The 24,990-nt window shown below is 41.1% G+C and overlaps 1 long non-coding RNA gene across 2 annotated transcripts; it reads left to right on the top strand.

Moving 5' to 3' along the window:
- Positions 1-613: 613 nt before the first annotated feature.
- Positions 614-16,030, top strand: LOC134489234 (uncharacterized). 2 transcript variants are annotated; one of them, XR_010067091.1, is made up of 4 exons: positions 614-1,046; positions 3,817-3,909; positions 13,274-13,367; positions 15,662-16,030. It is a non-coding gene; the product is annotated as an uncharacterized LOC134489234 (long non-coding RNA). The 2 variants fall into 2 exon arrangements; XR_010067090.1 differs by having other exon boundaries at positions 620-1,046; positions 3,832-3,909.
- The last annotated feature ends 8,960 nt before the right edge of the window (positions 16,031-24,990 follow it).

Raw genomic sequence — 24,990 nt, 5'->3', positions numbered from 1 at the left:
TGTGTTTTTAGTTGATAAGCCTTTATTTCTGGTTTCAGTTATTTTCCTTGTTCTTGTTCTTTATTTTTTAGCTAGCATTGCATTGCGCTCCATAGAATAACCAGCAGTTATTCTATGTAGACTAGCCTCCTCATGGTGCACCCTGGGCAATGTGACTTGTCACGGCTAAATAGTCTACACATCTGGCTGCTGGACCTCACAAGGATTTCCCAGCAATTAAAAAGCAGCATGAACACTGAACTGCTATGCCATACGATGAAAAAAAAAAGTTTTTTTTAATTGGAGGTAGAGGAAAAGGAAGAGGAGAAGGGAATGTCCTGACTATAACCCAAGGACAAAACTGGGGTACAAGCCTTAGTGCAGGGAGAAGAGCTAAGATAAATGTTTGTTTGTTTTTCTGGCAGCTCACCAGCTACCTGAAATCAGGCTGAATTCACTCTTCTGCTCCAACATCATCTCAAGTCTACATCTTTTAAGGTCAAAATCCAATGCACTGAATCTCCAGCACCTCATGACCACAAAGGGGGCAGCAGAATGTTGATAGATAGAGCATTAAGGATGTACTGTCTCCCTCCTTTCTCTATGACTCTGCCCCTGCTCTTTATCTAAGAGATTGCTGATTTGACATCACTTCCTTCTGCCTTTTGACCCAGGCACATACACCCTGCACAGATCACACGCTCTTAGACGCTACTCCTCTAGCTAGGTGTAGTATTTGCCTATCCCTGTAATGCATTTCCTGTAAATAACACTCCTTTCTGTTATAGTTATAAAACCTGGATGACATATCCTTGCTTAGGCTGGTTTCCTGCTCTCAGGCACACTCACAGAACAGCCTTAAACACCATCAACGTCACCGTGACATTTCATGAACCTCAGAGTGGGCAACCTCTGACTCTCTGGACATTGTTGGATTCCAACTCCCACTAGTCCTGGTTTGATTGTGAGGGATAATGGGAATTGCAAACAAACAGTATCTGGAGAGTCAGAATGGCTGCCTCCTGTGTCTCTGGGAAGAAGGAAGCAGTGGCTTTTCTTCCCAAGAAGTAAGAAGAATTTCATTTTTTTTTAAGTGGTTAGGTATAATAAAGAAAAATGCCCGTTTGGTTCATTTTAGTTCAGTTTTGTTTATTAAAAGCATTTGAAAACAGGAAATGTTTGCTGTGGCTGGCATTTATCATGCTTAATACATGGTCTCAGGCTAATTAGAGAAAAATGTATGCAGCTTCCAAACTACAGTAGACAAAGTTAAGGATGCAGGGCATTTTCCCTCCCCCTCTGCTGAGGCCAGAGTCCCTCAGTATTGCACAACAGGCCACATCTTTTGCAACTCTATAAAAATAGAAAATGCAAGGAGTTGAAACAGGAAAAAGGATCCAATTCAATAATTAGAAGAGTAAGAGTAATTATTAAGGTGTCTAAGAAGAGTAATAATTACCTATCCCCTCAGGGTTGACTTTGTTTTGTTATATGTTAAGTATATGCTATTTTAAAATGTTTTTAATGTGATGTGCTTAGCATTGGTCACATGTCTAGGCCTTCCAGAAGTGGGCTGCTGCAAACATCTGGATGACCACTAGATACCAGCAAAGAGATGTAGGAAGTTAGGAAGTTCTAGTTTGTTGCTGTTATTCTGTGGTCATCTGGAGTTTTTGAACCCCAGATTTGGGGATGGGGGGAGGTTAAAGAAAAAAAAATGCCACAGAGACTGGGATCACAGTAAAACAGGAGAAGTGTAACCTTTTTTCCCACATAATTTTTCCACCAGAAATCTAACCACAAAGCTGTTATAGGACCCAAAAGTAATAGCTATAGTCAAACTACAGCTTTATGGGTGGGCAATTTTCTGGAGTTTGGGGCTCTGCCATGTTTCTGGGGTCACTTAACTGTAAATGAGATCATCGTTTCTCCACCATGCACAAAGACGCCACCAAGCACATACCATAGTTTCATAGGGGGCTGAGATGGGGCCACTTCTAAGCACGTTGGTTTTGCTCTAAGATGTACTTTAATTCTAAGGTGATAAAGGGTTTCAGTTGCAAGTGGGCAAAAACACGATGGGGCATTTTGTTTTTCATTCATCTAAAATTCTCCATTGTAGAAAATGGGATCTCAGGGAGAATTCCCAAGCATGACAATGGCAAAATCCTCCTCCTCCTCCATTTATTCATTCTGTTTTTGATCTGTACAGAAACTGAACCTCTGGGGACATTTAAAAAGTTATTTATTTTCTAGTTTTTAATAAATAAACAAAACTGTCACACATTTTAGATCAGTGGAAAAAGTCTTACAACAAAGTCAGTGTTGTTATTAGATTTTTTAATCTTGCCCTCTTTATATATAACTCAAGGAGGCAAACATACTAATACTCCCACAACAACAACCCTGTGAGGTGGGTTGGGCTGAGAGAGAGAGGGGCTGGCCCAAAGTCTCCTGGCTGAGAGAGAGGGGCTGGCCCAAATTCTCCTAGCCGTTTTCATGCCTAAGGTGGGACTAGAACTCTCAAGTTCCTGGTTTCTAGGCCAGCACCTTCACCTCTACACCAAACTGGTTCTCCTTCCCTCCCTCCCTCCCTCCCTCCCTCCCTCCCTCTGTATCTACCTATCTACGTATCTATCTACCTATCTATGTATCAATGTACCTACGTACCTACCTATCACCAGTTTGGTGCAGTGGTTAAGGCATCAGGCTAGAAACTGGGAATTCTAGTTTCACCTGAAGCACAAAACCAGCTGGGTGACCTTGGGCCAGTCCCTCTCTCTCAGCCCTAGGAGGGAGGCAAACCACTTCTGAAAAACCTTGCCAAGAAGACTGCAGGGACTTGTCCTGACTTGAAGGCACATGTCATGTGCTTGGTTGAGTGCATATGTGTGGCACCTTTCTGTTGTGATGCCTGCCCTGTGGAACAATCTCCTCTCTGGATTGTTGAGGAATTCTTTGAAATAAAGGTGATACTGGAGGTTGATACTTTGCAGCATGCCAAGTTCTCATTTTTTAATCGTTATTGTTGAATGTAAAGATGTTGCAGTAACAAAATGGGCGGCCACATAAATTGTTCAAACAAACAAACAAATCAGAAAGGGCAGCAGACCTGGCTAGCATCAAGGGAAGTGTCTATATAGGCATAGTGGTGGCTCTGGGCACAGATACCACAGTTCAAGGCAGAATCTGCAGATACAATTCTTCCTTTGTTCCTTTGCATACTGCTTTTACTCTTCTTTTCTTCATAGATACTGGTGGCAAATACAGTAACTGACCTACTCTAAAACAACACTGTACTTTCCAGTGCTCTAGTCATGTGATTTCTGTAAACAATTTGCCATGCCCAACTGGCATCCCAAAAGAGTCTACAGAACTCAGGAGACACAGAACACCCTCCTCTCCCGCCCTGTTCTCCAAATGATATTTCCCATGGATATCCCATTTTCCCTTAACTGTTTCTACAATGGTTGTTTGGTGTATTTGAGGCTTCCATTCACAGCAACAGCTACAAATGGCTTCGATTTTGTGATAATGCACTTCCACAGTACCCTGAGGAATATTTCCAAGAGCATGCTAGCCTGCCAGGGATAGGAAGACAGCTGTGCCAGACCAAAATAAGAGTGAGGCTGCTGGGTGGAGATGGAAATAAAAAAGAAGAATGACACCCAGTTAGAAGGGAGCCCACAGAGCATTAATTTGTGAAAAACAAGGCAAAAGCCAACTGCTCTGCGAAGAGCTGTGACAGGAGGAGATTTGAACAATGTTCTTGAGGAATTTGTTTTATTTTCCAATATGCACCAACAGGGGTCCAAGATGCAAAATTAATGATTTCAGTATGCTTCTTTGCAGAAATGCAGGCTTACATGCGGTTACCAGGCACAAAGGAAGGAAAACATAATTGAGAGCTGTGGAAGCCTCTGCAGTGCTGTAAGTGGGAAAGTACACATGCCGGTTTCAACACATCATTGGTTATCTCTCTTTAGTTCACTGCGTGGCACATAACTGCATTGTGCACCCATTGGACTCTGTGTGGCATTCCTTCTCCTGTGTCACTGTGCAACAGCTATGTTTCAAATGACAACTCTTGTGCCTTATTCACAGAAGGGGGTCCAGGGTAATTTTTTCCCTCTGCTGTGAACTCTCCAATGAGCATCCATGTTGAAAGGTAGGAAGTGATAGAGTCTGCTGCTTTTTTCTTGCCCAGTATTGAAAAGAAGCCTTGAGCAAAGAGATGAGAATGGTCCATGTTCCCATGTAGACGTGGCAGTTCATACAGTGAATGATCCATCTCCATTGTGTACGTGGAATCATGCTACAGTCTCACTGTGAGAATCACACAGGAGTCTCTAGCTATGTGAAGTTGCCAGATGTTGTCCATATTTCATTGTGAGGCCAGTCAGGAAAAACAAACCAAAGCCACACAAATTCGTTTCATCCTACAACAGCTAAATCGGAACTTGTTGCTCTAGGACCACTCCTGTAGGAATCCGACAGACTGAGGAAACATTGATTCACTGAAATTGATGAAGATGTGAGCCTGCAGCTGGGAAAGCAGAGTTGAAGAGTCTGAGATTAAACCAAAGATGGGGGCTAGGGAAGGCAAGGGAAAAGAATGAAATATATTTATTGGCATCTGAGTAAAGATGTGCTACATACAATATGTAGCAAAAGTCAGGCCCCATAGGCCAATCACAGTATGTTTTTTTGTATGTATGCATGTATGTATGTATGTATTTTCAAAGAAAATGTTACTGTATTTAGGAATGTTCAAAGGTCATGCATCAAACAAGTAAAGCAGGGTTTAGAAGAAAATGGCAACCAGTTAGAACACTGAATGTAATTTACATAATAAACCTCTATGGGGTTTGACTTTTAGTACAGCCTGTGTGCACGTGTATATGTGTGAAATTTATGAGCATATATATTTACAGGTTAACAATAGCCCACCCCTGTCTTGCCAAAGAAGTCTTACCATGCTATTCTCTTGCCTTAATGGATGACTTTCTTTAGGAATGATTCCTTAAGGTCTTTCCAAATTGTTTCTAAATACCTGTAATTGCTTTTGCTTCATTACTGCAATCATCATTTCTCCTCAGTCCCCATCCCCAGGTTAGTCAGGCTTGTTGCAACTAAGCCCAAGTATGTGTCACTGAAATAATTATGTCTTCTTATCTGGCTTTTTTATTTATAAATTTATAACCCATTTTTCTATACAGGTGCAAAACACCTACCTTCTCCCTGTTTCCATTTCCCTCCTCTTCATCCCCTTTAATACATTTTTTATACTGTAATCCTCTTTGACAGGGAATGTCTTGTCATTCTTTATAAAACATCACAAACATGACTAGCATTGTAGAAATAACACAATCACTTTTATTAATTAGATCATTAAAGCTATTAGCCTCCACTTATTAGCACAGGATAATTGCTTCATATCCATTTTCTTAAACATCTGGTTGCAATGGTCTTAAGTGCCAATGTAAAAAAGTTGTGCTATCTATTTTTTTGTGAGTTTATTTGGGGATTTTGCCCCCAGGGGAACCAAGAATAAACTTGTTGGAGATCCTGGCAAATCCAGCATGCCTCATTAGCACATGGATGGTTGCTCTAGGATGCAAACTCTCTCTGTGCGAGGAAGCTGTTTGTTGCCACTCCCACTTCCTCTCTCTCTCTCCTCTTCCTCCTTCACCATCAGAGAAGAAGCATGTTTTGCTTCTCTCTGCATCTTGTGCTATGTGGTGGGCCTGGAATTCCCCTTTCTACACGCAGCTCTTAGCAGCTATAGGTCTAAGAGATCACCAAGTATAGGTAAAGAACAGAAGAAACAAGGAACTTCATTTTCCATCAAAGATGAATGTAACTGGACTAAAGAATAAAGTCAGTAAAACTCTTTTTTACTTTGCTTTTGAACCTACTATGTCTAAGCGTGTGATTCTTTATGCTCGGGAGAGCTAAGTGTGTAAGATCGATAACCTGTATTTTTCTGACGTGCTCATTAAAGCTAATTTAAGATAATATTCTTTTTTTGTGAATAGCTTCTCTGCTGTGTTAAGCTCTGCTCCATTTCAGTGGTTCTAGCAGGCCACTAAATGGCTTCAAAGCTAATATCAACCACAACAGAATTCAGATTATTATTTGTTCTTCCTTTGTCCCCCAAATTAAATAAACTCAATTGTGGGGATTTTGGAGGTTGCCCATTTAAAAAAAACGTACATGGTAGCATAAGAATTTATTCTAGGCCTGTTTAGCCTATTAAAATCCCACTGTGCTTACAACAGCTCCAGGCTCTGCAGACAGCCCCCCATCCAGCTTTCTCTGGAACTTCCTTGACTGACCATGTGACAAAGCAGTGTTACAGGCCACATGGCCATTCCAGAAGATGACAGAGAAGGGAAGAAGCTTCTATATATATTGCCCAGTACTGCATTAAGTAAACCAGTCTTCTTAACAACAAAATGCAGCTAGAAGAGACCTTTTGACCACTTTATAATTTTTAAAAAAAATGCAGTTTCCATCTTTCTGATCTGGTTTGGCAGTAGGGGATGGGGGAGGATTAGGGATGGGAGTTAAGTGCAAAACACTCAAACTGTCCTGTCAAAATTAATTTTTGTGCAACCCTGGCCTCTAGTACTATATTAGGAACTTTAAATTTATTTTGAGTATAATGCTATTGCTCACTTCCTTAGTTAATAGACAAGTTATTTCTAAATCACTGGAGATTAGCTCATTCATATGTCCTGTTTTGAATCATGAAATTTTACCCTCCCTAGAATTCTAGGCATACTTAAAGCACAGCTGGAGGAACTCAAGTGTTGCCACACTTGGCAACATGGAGCAGGGAGGGACACCTTTTTGAATTATTCTTAGCACTGGGAATATTTAGCATGACCAGGGAATTCAAGGAGGTGGTGCCCATCAGAATCACAGTCAAACTAGCCATATAAGCTGAGTATTTAAGAAAGCATGCCATGGAGCCCAAATCACAATTATTTCCTCCAACAAACCACAGATGAACCCCTAGATTTCCTGTGTGAATGTCACCCTACCCTAGAAACGATAGAGAGGTATGCTTGACACGTGTGTATTGTAACGCTTAGATTCACTAATTTCAGTGAGGTTGCCAGTCAGGGAGCATAAGTTGCATCAAGTTCAGTGTAGGAAACAGATGGTCAATACCACACTCTTCGACAGTGCTGGACATCTGTTTGGGGCTTCAAAGCAATGGCAGCAGAGACTTGAATCCATCAATGTGTGATAACATTTTGTGGCTAGAGTGGTGTTTGGTAACAAAATTTTGTAGTGATCCCTTTGGCTCAGCTGCAGTTGAGTGAATTTCCTCTACGTTTCTAGCCAGAATAGGAATATATCTTTCAGTGCTATGGAACTGCTTTAACTGAGAAAGTTTCACTCAGGATCATAAACAGAAACAAAATAACACTCTTGCATTGCCTCAGAAGAGATTCCTGTCTCATATTTTCATACAGTTCTAGTCTTATCAATTATGTTTCCACTGATGGGTTTATGAACTGCTGTCATTGAAAAGAATTAGTTCTTCTTTCAAAAAGGTGCTTGCACATACACCCTGTATATGGGTCAGAGAAAGAGTTATATCATAGCAAAGGCCAGCATGGAATGATTGTCGGAAGAATGGAAAACAAGACAGAGATCTCATTTTCCAATTATCATTATCTGGGGCTTTGAAATGCAGGCTTGATAACTTTGTCTTTTCAACAATAAGCAGAATAGCACAGTCATTCCAAAAGCAGAATCTCCAGACAGGGGGAAAAGGGCAAAATGTGAGCAATAAATTAAATTAAATTAAATTAAATTAAATTAAATTAAATTAAATTAAATTAAATTAAATTAAATTAAATTAAATTAAATTAAATTAAATAAATTAAATGTGCACTGTTAGGGTGTCATGTCCTTAACATGCTCACCATTACAAGGTGTAAACAAGGTCATGATGCAACAGTTACAGCCCTTTGTCTTTACACATATACACATTGAAATACACATCGAAAGGAGTATGTTGGTGCCAGCAGCCCCAAGTCTGCTCAGCTCTTACTCTCTTGTAATCCCTTCCTTTCCAATCTCTCTGCTCTGTGGGGTGGGGGGAGAACAGGTCAGACACAGGAGAGATAGCCTACAGAAATTGCTTGTTTCTTTTCTTCCCCCCACCTCTTGCAGAGCAGAAAGATTGGAGAGGAAGGGATTACAAGAGAGTAAGCTGGCACTCAATGAAGAATACACATCAAGAGCCAGGTGCTGGTGCCATTGCAAGCATGCTATGCAAACAGCCCGGTGCATTCCCCATTGTGTGCCTGCCTACTCTTTTGTAATCGCTTCCTCTCCAATAAATGTAAATACAAACATTAATTCCCTAGTTAATTATCCCAGTGCTGGGGTGAGCATTCCAAAGGGTGGGGGGAGGTTAGGAGGCAAACCAAAGCTGAAGGTGTGCAACTAATTAGTCTTGTCAGTTTCAAGCTGGAAAGCACAGTCCTGGTCACTTGATTTCCCACTTAGTGACTGCTTTGCTTAGCAATGAAGTTACTGGTCCCAGTTGTAGTTGCTAAACGAAGACTACCTGTATTGCCATTTACTGAAGTATAACATGCAATGATCACCAACTTATGAATTCCTGTTTACATATACGGTACACCCACAACACTTTATATGACACCATACTTCATACTTCATGACATACATTTTATGGTTCTCATTCTTAATTAAACCTACACCTATGGTTCCCTGCATGTATTCATCAATTCCACTCCATAAGATTGAATTACCTTCATCCAGATCTATTACAACCTTCTTCTTCCCTTTAGTTTCACAGGGATATACTGTAACTTTTTAAAAAATTCATTCGTTAATTCATACTCTTTACAGTTTTCACACATTTTGGCCAGTTTACCACAAGTGCAACCAAATCCAATTTTATCCCAAGCATGTTTATGCTACTCTATGCAAACTAGGGACTCTGATCTAGAGACTGGCTTGCAAGGGCCCATACTGTTGTATTTACTTACTTACTTACTTACTTACTTACTTACTTACTTACTTACTTACTTCTGGAGATGTTAACAAATCAGCATGCCTCATTTAGTGTCATGAGTACTGATGGTGAGCAGGAGGGGGCCCCTATCCAGGGGGGAAAACGCATGTGTAGTTTAGAGGCTTTGAACTTTCCTTCAAAGAAACTCAGAGCAGACCCGCCTTGAGTTTTGGGTTTATCTGTGTGGGTTTCCCACGCTCTTTCAGTTTGGCAGGATTTTCTATCTACTAGAGTAGTTCAGTAAACACTAGAGACCAAGTCACTGTCTCAGTGTGGTTCTTTGCTCTAAGTTAGGACATTCAGCATATGTATGTGTGAGGAAGCTGTTGCCACTCCCACTTCCTTTCTCTCTCTCTTCCTCCTTTTTCCACCGACTGAGGAGACAGCATGCATGCTGCTTTCTCTCCCTCCATTATGGTCACATGCTTGGGCCTTGAAGAAGGATTTTTCACATTTTCTGCACGCAGCTCTTAGCAGCTATGAGAGCTAAGAGTTCATTAAGTTTAGGGAACAGAAGAAACAAAGAATCTTCAGTTTTCCACCAAAGATGGATGTAACTGAACCAGGAATAAAATCAGTAAGACTCTTTTTACTTTTAAACCTACTCTGTCTAAGTGTGTGATTCTTTATGCTTGGGAGGGCTGAGTGTGTAAGATCAATAACCTGTATTTCTCTAACATGTTCATTAACGCTATTTAAGATAATATTCTTCTTTCTGAGTTCAGCTTCTCTGCTGTGTTAAGCTCTGCTCCATTCAGTGGTCCTAGCTGTCCATTAATGGCTTCACTTACATACTTCCTGGACTTATATGGCCACCTATCTCATATAACGATTCTAGGCGGCTCACAACAATCCATTAAAATATGGCTAAAACCAAAAGTACCCTTCCCTCCAGGCGCCAGACCAAACATCCTCCCAGCTCAATCTCCATCCTAGCCCAGTGCTTGGGGCAAGAGCCAGGTCGTCAGAGCCCTTCAGAGGGCTAAAAGGGTGCAGATCTCTTGGATCTCAGGTGGGAGGCTGTTCCAAAGGGCTGGGGTGGCCATCAAGAATGCCCACCTCTGAGGTCCCATCAGGTAGCAACATTTAAGGGAGGGGACCTGGAACACACCTATCCTATCTAACCTAGTAGGACAGACAGATACTCTCAGGGTATCTAACCTGGCCCTGTGCCATGCAGGATTTAAAAGTGATAACCAGCACCTTGAATTGGACTCAGAAAGCAACTGGAAGCCGGTGCAGCTCACACAGCAGTAGAGTTACTCAAGTGAACTGTGGGGCACCCAAAACTGTGTGTGCTTCTGCCTTCTGAACCAGATCTATTTATTTAGTCAGTCAGTCAGTCAGTCTCCTCCCATCAGGGGACTCTGAGCAGGGACAGTTGCAGTTTCTGGATGGTCTTCAAGAGCAGCCCCATGTAGAGAGCATTGCAATAATCCAAATGGAAAGTTACTAAGCCATGGGTGACTGTGAGCAAGGCCTCCTGGTCCAGGAATGGGCACAATGAGGCGCAAATGCCACAATTTAGAAAGTATATGCTATGTGCTGACATACTTACTGTCAGCTGAAAGCTGTGACCTAAACTATTTCATATAGGCAGGAGTGTATTATTCCCAATATGTAACTCCCTTCCATTCTAATTCCTCTCAGCATCCAAATGCATTTTCTTCAGTGTTATGCTTCAGTTCCACATTTACTTGACAGACGTGCTACATGAGCAGAAAAAAGCCATCAGGTTGCTATGTCTTCTGTTCCTTGCATGTGTAAGAAGGACAGTATATCTGTCACAAATGGCTGCAACCGAGTTCAGTTTAACATTGTGTGGAAATAGCTTTGCACTCCCCAGGTATTCACCAGATTATAATAAAGTATATTACTATTTTATGTCATGCTCATTGCCTTTAGTTCAGCATGAGAGAACATTAAGAAGGGAATCATTAATGGAGGGCTTTTAGGTTATTTTAAGTCAGGAATACAAAACCTGTAGCCCTCCAGATACTGCTGAACTACAACTACCATCGTATCTCACCACTGCCATACTGTAGGCTTCTTGGAATTTTAGTTCAGCAGCATCTGGACGGCAGCAACTTCCACATCTCTTAATGAATTTGCTGGTGTATAAAGTTGCAAGTAATTTCTCTCTCACTCATGCACTCTCTCTCTCTCCTTCTGCTAAGAGACAATGAAGACAAAAACATACCTATAATTTATTTCTAAAACCTGGTAAATTGAATACATTGAAGTATATCCCATTCTTGTCTTCTGTGATTCAGCTCTCCAGCCATTTCCTGTTCAGACTGTTTATAGAACAAGAATTGCTGAGCTAAAGAGATGGAACTGGGCTAAGTTCCTTCAAAGATACTTCTTTGGATAGTGTGAAAGGAGGTGAAAGGAGGTCGTGTATCAATAGATCTGCAGCAGAGCAAAAATATTTCCAATTCTCATTGGTTTAGAATAACAAAAGCACACATATATTTTCCTCTTTTACATCAGGAAGGTATAATCACAAAAGCTAAGAGGGGCAAAGGGGAGTAGGAGTAGATTTGGGTGTGAAAGGTTTCTAAGCTTCCTTCATACAAATGTCTTCCTGGATTCAGAGATACCTTGTTCCTAAATTCTGTATATGTTTCACTGCATTACCATCTTGCATCTGACTCTTAAGTTGGTGGACCTCAGGACTCTTTCATGGGCAAAAAACACAATCCAATCTCTCAAAACTCTCTTTGTCTGCTGGATACTTCCATCCGGTTTCTTCTCAGCTGTTTGGATTGGCCAGTCCTGAGCAACCCATTCCCATCCCCCTGCCCCTGTCTTAAGTTCTTCACTTTTTTGTATATTGCTATTCTACTCTCACATCTCTTTTTAATGAAGGAGGCATTGGGGATAAATGCTCCATTGTTCTTGTACTCAATACCCTCAGGCAATCTTAGTATGAAGCACCTGTAGAACCATTCAGTTTTACTTTCTCTGCACTTCCTGCAAGTGAAGGCGAGTCACATCTCTTTTTCTTTTTCTCTCTCACACCCACTTCCTCATTTACCAATAATACTTTATTCTAAGTGTCTTTGCTTCCTGGTTTGAAGATTGGCATGTATCTTGCACAAGCAGGAAATCTGGAATGTGAGAAAATGATCTAAGGATGACATTTATTTACCTTGCTTGCTCCCTCCCAACTTTTCTGGTAATTATCATCTATCAGATCCACACACACACACACACCCAAACACACAGAGAGAATGTGGAGATGTGGAATTAGCAAGTGGTGTGTGTGTGTGTGTGTGTGTGTATGTACCTGGTTTATGGAAAGAAGCACGTGTTGCCCAGAATTGGCTTTGTAATTCTGGTTGTAAATGCACTGACTCAGTTCAGTGACTTATTGTCGCCTGATTATCCTCTGGAGTCCATTAAGGCAGCAACATGAACAATTGAGCCTTTGTACAATATTTAACTTTGGTAAGGAGAATAATCACTGTGGGTGGGAAATAAGGGAGGATTCTCTATAAGGATAGCTTTTTAAAAAACAAAATACTTCTAATCATTACGTTTCTTATATAAAGTGATGCAGCATGCATTGCCCAAATGTAGAACACTCAAATCTTTTCAAATACAAAACAAATGCTACACAATAGGAAACACTACTGAACTAATTAAAATTACATCTGCCATTCTCTTTGATCACTATCCCAAGGAGTTAGAGTTATCTGTGTCCTATTTGACTTTAAAACATGATTTATTTATTTAGCTTACATTTACATAGCCCAGCCTGCTTTTTAAACCACGCACAGATGATCTTTCCTTATCTCTTAGGTCATACCACACCTAAAGATACTTTGAATGGGTTATTCTTTATTCTTTATTCATTTTCAGAAGGGAATGGATAATGATGATGATGATGGTGGTGGTGGTGGTCATTATTATCATTCTGCAGCCTGAATATAAAGTCAACCGTATCTTCCAGGTTTAAAGATAACATTCTGGATCCAACTTGCATTGGTCAAGGAAACTTGATTTTGAAGTACCATGCTAAAAGTTCTGCCATTACAGAGGCAATGATTGACTTTGATTGGCCACCCATATGAGAGATAGGTTGTGTTTTGCCCAGCTTCCCTTAATCAATTTATTCCTTTTTGAAAAGCACTCTATCTCTCTTCTCTTTTATACAAATTTTGAGTGGGTAGTTTTCCATTTTTCTTGTTTTCATAATAATATCTTTACAAATGTTTTCTTTAGTGTTGCATATCAATGTGGAATCACAATCAGACCGCTTTGGTTTGGTTTTCTGCCAATGTAAAAATATTTGTCAAGGAAACTTCCACACAAAGTGGTGAGTGTGTTTTCCATGTTATAGTATTAAGTGTGTTGCACAATACTTATCAACTTCAGAAATAGAATTTATAAGAAAAAGAAACTTGAGCACACTCTCTGAACTTTAAAAAACCCTGTGATCCTAAATAAGGCAAGGCAGCAATTTTTCAATGGCTGATTTTTAGATTGCAGAGAGATTAATTTTTTCATTTCAATATCCTTGAAAAGGGTCCTAAGAAAAGTGGATGTGATATGCAAATTACGCTGAGTTTAGAAAAGACAAAGGATAGAAGCATTATTTATGAAAGTTTCCAATATATATCTTTATTTATTGATATGTCTATTTTTATGTTTCTATGTTTATTTATACTATCTATATATCTATGAAATATGGGCTGGACAATCCATATCCTTTGATGCTTTGATGGCTAAGGTGCTATGTTCTGCCTAAGGCTAGTCAGATAGAGGAGAGATTGAGGACAGTTGCAGTTCTTCATCACTTTCTTAGCTATGTTATCTTTTTAAAAAGCTTTCTATCTGACTCTGAAAAATGTGAATTTATTTTGACCAGCTGAATGGCTCATCTAAATCTGTTCCTTGTCCCTGGGTGAGGGAGTGGGAGAGTTTAGAATTCACTGACTCTTTCAGCATATAAACCTTCCTTGAGCCCTGCTGTTTCGTCTTAATAAAATGCCCTGAAATGTTCAGTTTAACAACAAAGTAAGTTTATTTACTCTAGTGAAATAGGTATCAGGCCATGTACTCTTTGAAAACGATTTGGAAGAAGTACTCAGGACTTTGCATGAGTGTTATATGGTGAAGCAGCCAACTTTTTTTTTTCCAGGCTTCTGAGCAAGCATGCGTAATCCTAGTGTATAAACCTCCTGTGCTGAGGTTTGGTGCAAGTGGATGGGGAAAGGCTACCAGAATGTGTAAAATGACTAATCCAATGTCCCTTAGCAAACACAGTCACACAGTAATGGTTCTATGTTCATGTGGTACAAACACTGAAATATGGATGTGACTTTTTGGTGGGAGAGAAGGAGGAAAATGCTGATAAATTGTTTATGACTTCTGGAAAGTTATAAAACAGCCTTGTCCTGAAAAAGGAGGAAAGAAAAAAAGGCCAATTTATCTGACAGATGTCCGATACAGAGGAGTGGGGGTGAGGGGAAGGACTAACCACAAATATGCATACATAAGGATCTTGATTCAAGTTGTGTAGGCAGGGACCAGACTGCATCATATACTGGCCTCAACCAAACTACGGAAGGAAATGGTCACAAGTGTTCTGCACATGACAGCAGCAGCACAAATCAGGTTTACTCCCAAAACTCAAACAATGCAATTTACCAAGAAAGTTACGACAGAAAAACACAGAATGAAAAGGTATGTGCAGATCTAAGAATTAGCCTGCCCTCTAGGCCAAGGGTTTCTGAGGCCTCTGAGAAACCCAGACAGGCCAAGTCACTCGTGCAATGGTTCACTCTTACAAAAGTGCAACTTTCTTCCACTTTGCTCACATGCTCTGCTCATGCTCAACTTGCCACCGAAAGAGGCAGGGCCTTGCAAACATTCTGCTCATCCTCCTCTCCTTAATGAGAGTAAATGACCAAATGGTACATTGAAGAACTGTGCAATCTTCTTATTGTTGGCCAGGCAGGCTTCAGGAAATGCTTTCTGTTAGACGCTATGCCCAGTTAATTGATTTTTGGCCTGCAGGCAAACTAATTCCACTCATGAGTAACCTGGTTATGAACCAAGCTCCTTTGGCACTACCATAGCAAGGTACAGCATCAAGGTAAGATCCGTGGTGCCTGAAAAGCACCAGGAGCTCCAGTACCTCTTTAAAAAAAGACCATGTGTCCAGTTGCTACAGGACCTCCCACCACAGCTGTGGTTGTGTCCTTCTGTGAGGAAGATCACTCCCCCCCCCAACTCTGGAGGTGGGGAGCTTCTATCCATGTGGCAGCTCCATATCCTCCCCAAAGCCTCACCCCTCAGGATGGGGAATGAACAGTCAATGGAAAAGATAGCACTGCCAAATACCCCTTTTTGTTTCATGCAAGGGAGAGGCAAAGAATGTAATGTTTGTGTGCACAGGAGTATGTGTGTGCAAATGGGGATGGGTGAGAGAAGGGTTGGGGGAAATGGCCATCAATGGTTGTCTAGCACAGGGTGCTCAAACTTCTCCAGGCTGTGGAGCCTGTGAGTTTTTAACTCAAATCCCAGGAACCCCTGATCAAGAGGCAAAGTTCTAGTGACAGAAAATTGGCTGGCTCATTTGAATGAATGTTCCTTTTTTGTCCTCAGTCTCTTACAGAACCCCATCAAGTTCTTGCAGTTTGGAAAACCCTGCTCTAGCATACTGTATATATATATTTTTTAATCTCTGCTGCCCTAGGAGCTTTGTTGTATGCAGCATACCTGCACTATTGTACCACAGAGCTAAACCACCTCTCCTTTGATGTATTCTTGATACATGCACAGAGAATCAAATATTATTTCTTAAAAAGAAAGGACAGAACACCTTCCTGTCAGAAGGCAGACTGTGGTTTTTTGAGCATGACCTCAAACCTTGAGGGAAGCGATAAAGTACTGAGGAATGTTCATCTTCTCTCACTGTTATTGTAAGCCACTCATTTCCATCAGAGTTGGCAATTATAGGAACCATAAAACGGAGTTATCTTGTTTTGCATTTCCTTCCACAACTCTTTTCCTTCTGTGTTGTGTCTTTTATGATATTTAAGTTTTCCTGAATGGTGCCCATGGCATCAATGTGCTGGCATGCATTTTTCCCTGGCAATCTGCCAGCTCCACACCCCATCTGATTTTTATTTTACTAGATTAAAAAAAGGAAGAGAAAAGCCTGGGAAGCTGCCTAGGAAAAAAAGAAGAAAGTAAAACCGAAACAGCTTCCTAGAAAACTAGAGGGAGCGATGGGATGACTCACCAATTTGCCTTCTTGTTATTGGATGTTTTGTGGGGTTACCAGATCTGGCCTGCAAAACTCTGGACAACTGGATGGACAACAAAGACCATTGCTGCCATCTAGTGGTCATTTGGAGTTTTGCAGGCCATATTTGATAGCCCTAATGTTTTGGTGGGGTTTTGTGTGTCTCTGTGCCTGTGTGTGTGTCTTTGAGTTAGTTTTGGCTCCTGGTGGTGTCAGCCTTACAAGGTAGACCAGACAGGAAACATGACAAGATGAACTAACTCTACTTTATTGTAAGGTCACATTAACAGAATCTTGCAAGTCTAAAAGTACTTCTCTCTCCCCATCCCCTTTACAGCCCCCAAAACTAGGGAGGGTCTCTTCTGAGCCACTTGCCCTTCCCACATTCTCACTGCGGGCTAAGCTGTCTTTTATCTGACCATTCCCTTGTTGTTGCCCTGCCTCCCAAGGTCATTCCCACATACCAGTACAGTCAGCTACTTGGACTACTCTCTCCAGTTTCCTTGGCAAAGTTTTTTCAGAATTGGTTTGCCATTGCCTCCTTCCTAGGGCTGAGAGAGAGAGACTGGCCCAAGATCACCCAGCTGGCTTTGTGCCTAAGGCAGGACTAGAACTCTCAGTCTCCTGGTTTCTAGCCTGGTGCCTTAGCCACTACAACAAACTGGCTCTTTTGCAATGTTTTGTTACAGAGCTAGTAATCATTTTGGATGAATGCCTAAAGAATGCCTAAAATACATCTGCAAAATATGAAACCCCTATTGAAGTTAAAACTGGACACCTGAGAAATCTTTGAGTTGAAAAATATAATATAAATCCCTTGTAGAAAGACAAGGAAGAATTAAAATTGTGTTGTACCTACAACAGCAAAAAGAATAACACTTAGCATTTCTGTCTCACTTGGCATTTTCTGCTACAGTACCTGATCTGGTACTGTATATATCAAATAAAAAGCTTGTCGATGATGGACAGAAATGCATGACCTGTGATGTCTGTCTTTAGGCTCTTACTTACTTACTTACTTACTTACTTACTTATTTATTTATTAAATTTATATATCCGCCCATCTCACCAGAAGTGACTCTGGACGGGGTACAACAATCAAATAAAATAACAGTGTAAAATCAATCATTATAAAAACAATCATTATAAAAATATGGACAACCATTCTTGAAAATTAAAATATTACTAAAAAGTTAGAAACTACAAACCACAAACGGAGAGAGTAAATATAGCAACCAAATATCACCCACAGTAGGGGAGTCACCTTAAAATGTCACTGGTTTCCTTTTGTAGTGAATGCAGCCCTAAGTGTTTGAAAGTGCAGCACTTTGCAAAAGGATTGTTAGCCCTGAGAAAATAGACTCTAAAAGTCGTATTATAGTGGGTGTTTTTTACAAAGAGAAAAACAGCCCTTTGCATTGCTTACAAAAAGCTTAAGAAAGAGAGGACCGACACCAACTGTATCCTGATTAGTATATCCATTTTGGCCTGAACATTTTATGGCCTGAGCATTTCCAATATGCCCTCTCTGCTGTAATGAGCAGGCTGACAGAACAGCTAAGAGGAGAACTTTGGGTTCACACCTCAATTCAGCTATATATTGAGGCAGTCTCCAGAATAATCAAGCCCCACAATGGCAGCCATTTCATAAATAAACCCCTGCATGCACCCATTTTGTGAATGGGCCCACAACTTGGTTTCTAAGGTACCCACGACTTTGGTCCAAAACATTTGTCCCTCAGTTTCTAGATCTAGCTGTCCTATGCGCCAAGCATTCCCTGGTTTCTCCATAGCCCTTCAAAACCTCCTTTCCTCTGCAGAATTAGGCAGGGATCTTATAACGTATTTCCACTGAAGATGCCCTTGAACTCTGTGGAACTTATTTCTGAATGAATTTGTATAGAATTATGGTACTGCACTTTCCCCTTGCCTTCTGCTTTCCTAAATTACAGAACTTCTTACCAAGTGTTCCCTCAGATACCTGCTTTTCAGCTCTTGTTTACTTTGTTCATCCATCCTGTAAATTTAATGCCTCTGGCAGCCTTCTCCTTCACTTCCATAGCCCATCTTGAATTTAAGCACTGTAAATTTTTACCCTTTTGCCTTCTGATTAGCAATTTCTTTCCTTAATTCCTTTTGTTCCCTGGATTGTCTTCACTTTTTTTTTTTTTGCACTCCTTCTCTGTTTACTCTCTGCTTTTCCTTCAGCCTCAGTTCCTTTGCTTGTCCCAAGCATCCTGGGATTTCCACCAGTATTCATCCTGCTCCTCTGTGAGATTAAAAGTTTTAGCCAAAATGATGGTTCTCCTGTCTTTATAGTAACTGGACATCTAATTATCTTATTCTCAGAAATTCTGAATGATCCAGGCAAGTATTTCACTGAAGATGAATCAATTAGACGTTTTACTAGCAGAGGAAAGTTCAGTACAAAGATTGCAGCACAATGGTACAACTGTTTCCACACTTGTTTATTCATCGGGGATTCTCAAGCTTTGGGATAACATGACCGCTCTATAATGAGAAATGAATTTGTGTGGCCACCCTCAGGAATATTGTTTTCATTGGGATGGGGGATGGACAAGAAATATTTTATTTCTTTTAATTTTTTTATTTTATTGACAAATTTATATAGCCATTTATTTATTCATTTATTATTTAAATTTATATCACCACCCATCTCCCCCAACGGGGGACTCTGGGCAGTTTACAATAAAATAAATAAATAATCAAATCAAATAAAAATAAAAATAAATCAAATAAAAATATATACTACCCATCTGACCAATGGAACTCTACTTACTCTACTTACTAAAAGATATGTAACTTCATCCTACTTGATTTAGGCTTTTATCATCCTTTTCCATTTTAAAAGATTAGAAATTTAAAATAATGGAAAAATATATGGAACTTCATTAATACTTACATTTTTACAGACACTCCAGAGACTATAAATATATAACCTCCTGCCACGCAGTAAGTGACCAGCTGGTGGGAAACCATCTGCCAATCATAGCACTGTTGTGATTGGGGAATATGTTGAGAGATGGCTAGACCCGTGGTTTTAACTATCTCCCAAAACTCATTCCAGTCTTTGTTCCCTGCTTTACGCAAGCTCGTTGCAGGCTCGCCCAGGAAATGTGGGAGCAGGTTTTGACAGCCCACACAAACTTGATCAGCTTTTAAAATGTTTTGGAATCAGTTGGTATGACTCCCCCCAGAGGTTATGAACTACAGTTTGAGAAATCCTGCTGTACAGGGCAGCCATGGAAGCATTCAGAAGACTGAGATGTACTGTATGTCATTCTTGACCTGGGCTGAATTGTCAATAAACCCATCTGCAGTGTCTGCTGCGGTGGATGGTTTTCATTATCTAAATATGGCACACAGTGTGTATATGAAATGTGTGTTTCTATGTACACACATACCCCATGTTATGCAAACAAAAAATACACTAGTTATAGAATGATAGCTCTGAATAAATTAAAGTATCTGCTGGGATCCAGTGAAGTCACTCATAACATCTTACTAAAACGTGATTTTCTCAACACAGAAATGCTGATCACAAATTCTTTGGTAACTGACATCTTAGCTTGTAGAAAAGGACTTGCTTATATTCTAAAGAAAGAAAAAAGGAACTTGCAGTTTTGCCACATAGCCAATTAAAACAATTTCCCTACGATTACAGTTTCTTTACAAATGTTGCTGAGTTATCAAATCTTTCCACTGATGTTTTTCATCACTTTGGTCTATCAGTTGCTGTCATTTTTAAGCTCAGACCATTATGATTGTGAGAAATCAACTGTCCAATTAAAATATGTTCATTAATTGCAGTCAAGCAATTGTCACATCTAATTTGGTCTGAAATCAACATTCTTTAGTAGTTACAGTTTATTATAAACAACTAAATATGCCTATGGACTGAGAATGCACCCCAAACCTCTTTCTCTTGATAAATGTATTGTCTAACAGTTCTTAAGTTTTAATGAATGCTTTAAAATATATATAGTATGACATGTGAATGTAAGTATCATGGATTGGAGATTTTTGACTCTCCATGCAATGCTTTCTAATCCCTCAGTTCTGAAATGATTCCCTGTTATAAAATATTCACAAAGAGTCCTGCCATTTGTATCCCCTTTTATCCGAATAACTGTGATATCAAAGTCTTTCATTGTTCCACAATGCAGGTCTGCCTTATTATTCATTCCAGCAAATTCTACTTGAATAGAAGAAGCCTAATCCAATTGTGGTCTGTTTCTTTCAGATAATTCCCAAGGTACCCCAGGGAGAACACATCAATTACCTCACAACGAACTGAATAAGAAATCTGATGTGACAAATTTGATATGAACTGCTTGCTAATACCACACAGGAAATGCAGGATTGTTCCTTTCTTCATTTGTTGTCAAAGACCATCAACAACCTTTTCGGATCCAGTGTCAAGCCTCTAGTTCAGCGCTACACAGCTTTCCCAGGGTCAGATGTGAAGCCAATTTAGTGGCCTGCTAGAACCACTGAAATGGAGCAGAGCTTATAGCACAGCTGAGAAGCTGGCACAGAAAAAGGGAAAATTATCTTAGATAGCTTCAATAAGCATGCCAGAGAAACACAGGTTATTGATCTTACACATTCAGCCCTCCCAAGGATAAAGAATCACACGCTTAGACAGATTAGGTTAAGATAAGTAAAAGAATTTCTTACTGACTTTATTGTTGCTTGCATTACATCCGTCTTGGTGGAAAATATGAGGTTCCTTTGCTCTTCTTTTCTTTCTAAATACTTAGTTTTGCCCTATACTCTCAGCCCTACAGCTGCCAAGAGCTGTGTGGAAGAAAGGGGAATTCCAGGGCCACCACATGATGCCCAGAATGGAGGAGAGCAGCACGCATCCATGTGCTTGCTTCTGGTGGAGACGAAGGAAGAGGGAAAGAGGAAGTGGGAGTGGCAACAAACAGCTTCCTCAGAGGTGCCTTGTGGGACAACTTAATGCACATATTAATTCACATGCAAATGAGGCATGCTGGATTTGCCAGAACTTCCAACAAGATGCTCCAGCCTGCTCCCTTGACCAGCTTGAGGGCTATAGGCGATGTTACTGAAGAGCTACAGGAAGTGGCATGGCCAGTTTTTCAATATGTTTTTAATTTGTTGGGGTTGATTAAGGATGAAAATTGGAGAAGGAAGCCTCTGGAATGGGAAGGCAAAGGGGAATCTTAAAACCCCCATCAAATAAAAAAAAAAAAGCCTAAAAAACACTGTTGGAATTTGGTTTCAGGCCATTTTGCCAGAAAGTTGCAGGCCATTCCCAGAGACTCCTGCTTTCATTTTCATCCCTATTTTTGATTAAAATCAAAACAAAAATGATTGTGTTGCTAAAAATGAGCCATTTTGCCCTTCGAGCAGTGTGAATTAGGGAATGCAAAAGGCGCCAGCTGGCATTGCAACAGGTGGGATTTGGGGCACAGAGGCAGAGGATGATCACCTGCCTTTGCCTGCTGGCATCACTCTCTCCCTAACTATTGCCTTTGACTGGCACAGGGGTGGGGAGTGAGAAGACAGCCATACAGGGCTAGAGTCCATTCCTCCAAGGTGCAGCTGTTTTTTCTACCATTTCTTCTTGCTGCCTCTTCTCACCCCATATGACAGTTGTGTGTTGCTTCTTTCAGTTTGAGGGCTGCCCCAAGCTCCCATTTTGCCCCTGATCCTTCCTTCCAAAACCACAAAAAAAGAAAAGCTGGAATGGGGGTGGGGGGCAGTCCTGGCATGCCGGTGGGCTGCCTGCAATCTCTGGGCTACATATTTACTAGAGAGGGTGGATGAGCAAGCAGAGGCAGGCAGATTCTCCAGATGGAGTGGCTAAATGCAGTCCCTGACTGCCCTGCCCAAATGGCTACAATGAAATCCCAGGAATTCAAAAAAAAAAAAACCACACACACACAAGCAGAAAGAGATGTGTGCTATTAATGAGAATGATTGCAGAGGAATGAGGAGGTTTGAGCGTCATGAATAAACTCCTTCCCTAGGGACATTTTCTTTTCCTGAGAGCTATCATGAATGCAGGCAGAGCTATCTTGGGATGAGACCTCATTTCATGTAAGCTGAATGAATCTAGAGCAAACCATACTGCAAATGATAGCAAATTCCACTCATTACTCACGTCCTGATAGTCTTGAATCCTTGCCCTCTGACTTTCTTTAAAAAAAAGAAACCCCTTTGGTCTCCTAGCCTCTAACTTTTTACAAATGTTCAAGTGGCATGTTTGATGACTGATCAAAGCAGCGATCTCACATCAAGTCTTTCGCCTCTCCTCTTTAACATCTACATGAAACCACTGGGTGAGGTCATCTGAAGGCATGGGGTGCAGTATCATCCGTAGCCAGATAGGCAATGCTGTTCCGGTCTGGCTGAATGCCTGGAGGCTGTAAGGGTCTGGATGGGGAGAAACCAGCTTCAACTCAACCATGGCAACACAGTGTGGCTCTGAGTTTTTGGCTCCCCAGGCCTGGGTGATAGTCCATCTTTGACTCTGGATGAGGTGACATTCTCCCAGACTGAGCTGGTGTGCAATGTGGGGGTCCTCCTAGACTCATGGCTCCTGCTCAAGGAGCAGGTGGCAGCCATGGCTAGGGGTCCTTTGCACAGAGTCATCTTGTGCACCAATTGCACACTTTCTTGGACAAGGAGGGTGTCATGAGTTCTGATGGTGAGCAGGAGTGGGCCACTATCCAGGGGCAAAAACACATGCGTAGTTTAGAGACTTTGAGCTGTCATTCAAAGAGACACAGAACAGACCCAACTTGACTTTTGGTGGTTTATCTGTCTGGGTTTTCCCACGTTTCTTCAGTTTGTTAGGATTTTCTGTCTACTACAGCAATAATAAAGCACTAGAGACTTCTTCCTCGTCTCAGCGTGGTTCTTGCTTAGTCAGGACAGAGGGCTTGCTCATGGTCACTCATGCCTCAGTCACTTCCTGTTTGGATTACTGCAACACATTGTACATGGGGCTGCCCTTGAAGACCACCCAGAAGTTACAACTGGTCCACAATGTGGCAGCATGTGCAGTGATGGGTGCCCCTAGGTTTACCCACAATACATCCCTGTTGCGCCAACTGCACTGGCTCCCAGGTTCCTTCTGGGTGCAATTCAAGGTGCTGGTTATTACCTCTAAAGCCTTATATGGCACAGGGCCAGGTTATCTGCCTCTCCCTAAGGACATCTATCCATCCTACCAGATTGGATACGGTGAGCTCACTCCTAGTTCCCTCCTTTAAATGTTGCCATCTTATGGGACCTAGGAAGCTCCTGCCCCATGGAACACCTTTCCCCTGAAGGGCTCAGCAGGCCCCCACCCTTTACCTTCTGAAAAGCAGTTCAGACCTGGCTTTTCCCCCAAGTGCTGGGATAGGGTGAGATTGATGAGATGAACTTCTTGTGGGCTGCATGTGGAAGTTTAGCTATGGTGCCAGGTTTTGTTTGGTTTTGGTTTTAATACTTGTGGTTTTAATATTTTTTTTCTGGAAGTTTTAGGATTTTGCCAGGAATCAAGAAACCATTTTCTCACAATACATAGTATTTGCAACATACACAATCACCATTCCAAATACTGTAGAAGGTTGATGATCTCAGGTTACCAACACCGCAAGTAAGGAATGTATATTATTTGCAGCTGGAAAGAAGCAGTACTTTCTCTTCCATTCTCTGGCCCAAGCAGTATCATGACTCCAACTTTTCTTTCTCAGCAAGGCAAAAACATGGAATATATCCTTCTTTGTGTTTGTGTGTGTGTGTGTGTGTATGTACCTTCGAGTCAGGGTTGACTCCTGGCGACTGCCTGCACAAGTCCCTGCAGTTTTCTTGGCAAGTTTTCAGAAGTGGTTTTCCACTGCCTCCTTCCCCAGGCTGAGAGAGAGGGAATGGCTCAAGGTCACCCAGCTGACTTTGTGCCTGAAGTGGGACTAGAACTCACAGTCTCCTGGTTTCTAGCCTGATGCCTTAACTACTACACCAAACTGGCTCTTACATCCTTCACTGTAGTATCCTGGAAATCAAATTTAATAGAAATTAGGATGACCATGTTTTTATATGAACAACTTACTTCAAACTTATTTTCTTTGTTTGCCATTCTTCCCACCTGTAGTAGAATCAGTTTCTTTGTAGAAGATCATCATCTTCTTCAACATTAACATCATCACCATAATCATTGCAACCACCATGTATCCCATTACAATCATTCTCTAAGGAGCTCAAGGTGGTTCCCTCCCATGTTTGGTGGGAGATGGTGACTCACACAAGTCCTCCCCACCTTCCAGTGTTGGGTTAACAGAGGATTTGACTAGATATGCTTCTAAAGCCAGAAAACAATGACTTTCACTATCTGGGTACACTCATACTATAAAACAGCCTTTCCCAACCATGCTGCCTGGGTTGATGGTGGGGGTTGTAAGACAACATATTTGGAGAGCATTGGGATGAGGAAAGACTGGAATGATGTCATCTAGTGCTGTGGGCCTTCAGCATTTCCTCTGGGACTGAAAGAGTTCCCATGTACCGTATTCAACATCTATATCCTCTGCAGTCTGTATGTTAGGCATGATGAGCAAATTGCTTTTTGGAAGCTTGTCCATAAATACCGGACTGCTTGAGTTAACCGCTAATAAATCTGAAACTCTTTTGTTGAAATAATAGC

Source organism: Candoia aspera, chromosome 1 (assembly GCF_035149785.1).
Source record: "Candoia aspera isolate rCanAsp1 chromosome 1, rCanAsp1.hap2, whole genome shotgun sequence".
Classification (NCBI taxonomy): Eukaryota; Metazoa; Chordata; class Lepidosauria; order Squamata; family Boidae; genus Candoia; species Candoia aspera.
This window is presented reverse-complemented; position numbering and strand designations above follow the sequence as displayed.